Raw genomic sequence first — 6,221 nt, 5'->3', positions numbered from 1 at the left:
CGGGGGAATCCCGAGGCGTTCCCAGGCCAGCCGAGAGACATAGTCCCTCCAGCGTGTCCTGGGTCTTCCCCGGGGCCTCCTCCCGGTGGGACGTGCCCGGAACACCTCACCAGGGAGGCGTCCAGGAGGCATCCTGACCAGATGCCCGAGCCACCTCAACTGGCTCCTCTCGATGTGAAGGAGCAGCGGCTCTACTCTGAGTCCCTCCCGGATGACTGAGCTTCTCACCCTATCTCTAAGGGAGAGCCCAGCCACCCTACGGAGAAAACCCATTTCGGCCGCTTGTATCCGCGATCTCGTTCTTTCGGTCATGACCCAAAGCTCATGACCATAGATGAGGGTGGGAACGTAGATCGACCGGTAAATCGAGAGCTTCGCTGTTTGGCTCAGCTCTCTCTTCACCACGACGGACCGGTACAGCGCCCGCTTGACAGCAGACGCTGCGCCAATCCGCCTGTCGATCTCCCGCTCCCTTCTTCCCCCATTCGTGAACAAGATCCCGAGATACTTAAACTCCTCCACTTGGGGCAGGACACCCCCCCTGACCCGGAGAAGGCACTCTACCCTTTTCCGGCTCAAGACCATGGCCTCGGATTTGGAGGCACTGATCCCCATCCCGGCCGCTTCACACTCGGCTGCGAACCGCTCCAGCGAGAGCTGCAGATCACGATCTGATGAAGCCAAAAGGACCACATCGTCTGCGAAAAGCAGAGATGAGATCCTAAGGCCACCAAATCGGACCCCCTCAACACCTTGGCTGCGCCTACAAATTCTGTCCATGAAAGTGATGAACAGAATCGGTGACAAAGGGCAGCCCTGGCGGAGTCCAACTCTCACCGGAAACGAGCCCGACTTACTGCCGGCAATGCGGACCAGACTCTGACACCGGTCATACAGGGACCTGACAGCCCGTATCAAAGGGCCCGGTACCCCATACTCCCGGAGAACCCCCCACAGGGCTCCCCGAGGGACACGGTCGAACGCCTTCTCCAAGTCCACAAAACACATGTAGACTGGTTGGGCGAACTCCCATGCACCCTCCAGGACCCTGCCGAGGGTGTAGAGCTGGTCCAGTGTTCCACGACCAGGACGAAAACCACACTGCTCTTCCTGGATCCGAGGTTCGACTATCCGACGGACCCTCCTCTCCAGGACCCCTGAATAGACCTTGCCAGGGAGGCTTAAGAGTGTGACCCCTCTATAATTGGAGCACACCCTCCGGTCCCCCTTTTTGAACAGGGGGACCACCACCCCAGTCTGCCAATCCAGGGGAACTGCCCCCGATGTCCATGCGACATTGCAGAGTCGCGTCAACCAACACAACCCCACAACATCCAGAGCCTTAAGGAACTCCGGGCGGATCTCATCCACCCCCGGGGCCCTGCCACCGAGGAGCTTTTTAACCACCTCGGTGACCTCGTCCCCAGAGATTGGAGAGCCCAACCCAGAGTCCCCAGGCTCCGCTTCCTCAGTGGAAGGCATGTTGGTGGGATTGAGGAGGTCTTCGAAGTACTCCGCCCACCGGCCCACAACGTCCCGAGTAGAGGTCAGCAGCACACCATCCCCACTATAAACAGTGTTGGTGCTGCACCGCTTCCCCCCCCGAGACGCCGGATGGTGGACCAGAATCGTCTCGAAGCCGTATGGAAGTCTTTCTCCATGGCCTCTCCAAACTCCTCCCACGCCCGAGTTTTTGCCTCAGCAACCGCCCGAGCCGCATGCCGCTTCGCCCGCCGGTACCCATCAGCTGCTTCCGGAGTCCCACAGGCCAAAAAGGCCCGATAGGACTCCTTCTTCAGCCTGACGGCATCCCTCACCGAAGGTGTCCACCAGCGGGTTCGAGGGTTGCCGCCGCGACAGGCACCGACAACCTTGCGGCCACAGCTCCGATCGGCCGCCTCGACGATGGAGGCACGGAACACGGTCCACTCGGACTCCATGTCCCCCACCTCCCCCGGGACGTGTTCGAAGTTTTGCCGGAGATGGGAGTTAAAGCTCCGTCTCACAGGGGATTCCGCCAGACGTTCCCAGCAGACCCTCACAACACGTTTGGGCCTGCCAGGTCTGACCGGCTTTCGCCCCCACCACCGGAGCCAACTCACCACCAGGTAGTGGTCAGTGGACAGCTCCGCACCTCTCTTCACCCGAGTGTCCAAGACATACGGCCGCAGATCCGATGAAACGATGACAAAGTCGATCATCGAACTGCGGCCTAGGGTGTCCTGGTGCCAAGTGCACATATGGACATCCTTATGCTTGAACATGGTGTTCGTTATGGACAATCCATGGCGAGCACAGAAGTCCAGCAACAGAACACCGCTCGAGTTCAGGTCGGGCGGGCCGTTCCTCCCAACCACGCCCCTCCAGGTCTCACTGTCATTGCCCACGTGAGCGTTGAAGTCCCCCAGCAGAACAAGGGAGTCCCCAGGAGGAGCACTCTCCAGTACCCCCTCTAAGGACTCCAAAAAGGGTGGGTAATCTGAACTGTCGTTCGGCCCGTAAGCACAAACGACAGTCAGAACCCGTCCCCCCACCCGTAGGCGGAGGGATGCTACCCTCTCGTTCACCGGGGTAAACCCCAACGTACAGGCGCCGAGATGGGGAGCAACAAGTATGCCCACTCCTGCCCGACGCCTCTCACCTTGGGCAACTCCAGAGTGGAAGTATGTCCAGCCCCTCTCAAGGAGACTGGTTCCAGAACCAGAGCCGTGCGTCGAGGTGAGACCGACTATTTCTAGCCGGAACCTCTCGACCTCACGCACTAGCTCCGGCTCCTTCCCCACCAGAGAGGTGACATTCCACGTCCCAAGAGCCAGTTTCTGCAACCGAGGATCGGACCGCCAGGGTCCCCTCCCTCTGCTGCCACCCATCCCACACTGCACCCGACCCCTTTGGCCCCTCCCACGGGTGGTGGGCCCATGGGAGGGGGGGCCCATGTTTCCTCTTCGGGCTGAGCCCGGCCGGGCTCCATGGGTAAAAGCCCGGCCACCAGACGCTCGCCATCGTGCCCCCCCTCCAGGCCTGGCTCCAGAGTGGGGCCCCGGTGACCCGCGTCCGGGCGAGGGAACACCAAGTCCAAAGTTCTTGTCCATCATAAGGGGTCTTCGGAATCCTAAAGTTGTTAGATTATTCACTATATTATTATTCACTATATGCTCCTTTCTAAGAATGAGTAGAAAATATTAAAAGTTAATGTTAATCAAAGCAAAGCAATTCAATAGAAATTAATTCAGCACCTATATACATATCACTTAAAATTTACTGCACAATCAAGAAGCATTTGATTGTGAAAGTATGTACTTTGTAAGGTTAATTACTATTATTAATTCTATATTTCATTGTTTTCATATTTTTATGTTATGTGACTACACAACAGAATCCTAAAGTTGTTGGATTAGTAGCCCAATCTGTTCAATAAAACAAATAGTTGTTATCATGAAGTGCAGATGCAGTTAATTTTATTTATTTATTATTTTATGAACCTTCTCAAAACATTTTTATTTCTACTTTGTCGAATTAACATGTCTGCTAACATAGCTATTTCTGTTTTAACTGCTTTTATTTTTGGTTCCTAATGTAAATATTGTTTTGGGGGGGACGTTATTAGTGTTGCACAAAGCAATGTTCAGTGACGTAGCTGCAGCAGCAGAGCTGCTGGTAAGATGCGCGCTAAAGCTACCTCTCATTTTTAATAATGTTTATATTGTTAAAAATAGTTTTCACAGCTTTTGTTCTGCAAAAATATAATGTTAACTGTGCAAGTGTTTTTAAAAAAAACTTTGGTGTTGGTTAAAGTTAATTTGTTACGTTATGAAGTTTGTATAAAGTTTTCCTCCAAAATGTGTTTGTTGGGCCGCAGGACTGTGACGGTGATGCGTGTATCATACCTGGTGCTGAGTGTGTCCCACTGTTTTATAGGAATAAAAACCAACGCAGAGTACTATTCCTGTGTGATCCTCTCCACATCTGTTACACAGACACAGTGACATAGCAGAGTTATTCTTGCTGTCATTAGAGCAGCACTCTTTTGTTTCAGGTTGTAATGAGTGATTAAGTATGCCTGATGCTAAATCCTAAAATTTCTACAAGGCAAAACTAAACCTAAAACCTAAACATCATAGTCATTTAAAGGTCAAATTTGGAGTTAAAGAAATCAATTTTGAGAAGGTCTTTTGGCAGAAAATATATATGCATGTAGCAACCTTTGAAGTCATAGATGTAAGTCTGCTGGAATATGTTTGGGGGCATTGTGAGGGGTCACATGGTGCACAAAACCTCCTCTGACTGATTTTAAATTGCGTGGAAAAGGGTTTCGCAGACATTGCATCACATCTGTCTGTGTAAAGACATGATAAGCACATGCAGATTTCCCTCCTATACGTGCACAGACGCTGTTGCATAAACACAAATCCTGTGTCTGACTTCCTCACTCTGTCACCTTTTCTGATCAGACTTCAAACGGCATATCAAGCAAACTGGCATTTTTTTCTTTTAATTCATTTCATTATTGTGATTCATAATTTCTCTACCAGACTGGATGTCATGCCGTCAAGTCTTATTTCTTTTCCATTTGCGCTGTATATGAGATGCTTCTACATTATAGAAATATCAGAATTGAAATGCGTTTAGTCCTCTCCAGATCTAAACACAGACGTTTGGGAATTAGAAGGCGCTACCTCTCCTGTAAAGTATTTTATTTTCAAAGTTTAAAATTGGAATTAGTTTTCTTAAAATGTTAATTAAAATAACTTGTAACAGTTAAAAGGTATTATCCATGGAATTTGGCTTTTGCATAACCTCACAAAATGTGTCTATCAATTCGGTGAACCCTTAGTGGGAACGACTTGGAAGAAAGGGAATTTTATTCAAACAAGTTGTTCCCGTGCAACCCTTACTGCACATATTACATACAGTATGGTCAAAAGTACTGGGCTGAAGTTAATTAATATACAGTTAAATATGGGTAACCTCAGGAATATAACTTAAGCTTAACTTTAATTTGATTATGAATCAGTAATTTAAGAAATCACAAAACAACATTTCATCAGGAACGCATATGGGTAGTAGCTATTTCATTATGTGCACAGGTAGATGTGGAAGCTGCCTTCATTGTGGAAAGTATTTAAGGATGGAGAGGAAAACCTTCATGAAACTGAAGAAAAACTATTTCATTAAGTGAATTAAAGCAGAAGAGGTGAATGAATGGTGTTACACATCATCATTTCAAGATAAAAGAAGCTTTGTTCTTGAAACACAAGAGTCACATGAGGGCTCGGGTGTTATCAGGAAATCTTTTTTCTTTTAAAATGACTAAGTATGCTTCCTAACAATGTCAAAACAATGTCTTTTATTAGTGTATTGACTTTGTAATGAACCAGTTAATATTACAGAGACATCCCTCTTAAGAGCTCCCCTGTAGTGTTTTCACAGCTGAGAGAATAAAAATAGTCTTTTTTTGATTTGCCTCCATTATTAAACATATCACATCTCAGCAGTGCATTGTCTCTTGCCAGCCCTGGCAGCAGGTCTCAAGCGCAGTGGAAAATCATCTCTCCCAAGAGTTTTACATTCTGAAAATCTGCAGCATAAACCAAATAGGACATCCTCTGTTGTTATTTTGGCTCCTGCATAACCTTCGTGATTTGGCTCAATAATTCTCTCAGCCGAATCTTTCAGTGCTGGGTGGAGGCATTGAAAGCTTTGGTAATCTGTTAGACTAACCTTTAACTGAACACTGCTGTTTTTTTTTACTTACTGAAGTAATTCATTGTAGGGTGACCAAGTTAAAGCTAGGACACACTATGTGAGGACATTTTTAAAATGATTAAATAAAAATATGCATATTTTTAACTGACCAACAGCACATGCAGACCATCAGCTGATTTCTACATGATTTAATTTAAATAGAGCTGTCATAGCTAGAGGACACAGCTGCAATAGTTACAAGTAGCTGTAGCAGTGTCCAACAGTCAATCAAAAAAGGGACTTTTAAAAGGGAGCAATAATTTCTTCCAACTTTTTTTTTTACCATGTTAGTTCTGCTATTTTTAAATTTTTACTTTTATCAATAAATGAAATCTTTATTTCAAATTTGTATTTTCTGTTTACTCCTGTAATCTTTGTGTTACAACAAAGTTTGTTTAATTTTGCTATAACTTTAAGTGTCTCACACTAACTGTGTTGAATTGAATTGTGACCAATTCCATAAACTGAAAGTCTGT

The sequence above is a fragment of the Xiphophorus maculatus genome, chromosome 19, assembly GCF_002775205.1.
Source record: "Xiphophorus maculatus strain JP 163 A chromosome 19, X_maculatus-5.0-male, whole genome shotgun sequence".
Lineage (NCBI taxonomy): Eukaryota > Metazoa > Chordata > Actinopteri > Cyprinodontiformes > Poeciliidae > Xiphophorus > Xiphophorus maculatus.
Note: the sequence above shows the minus strand (reverse complement) of the source record.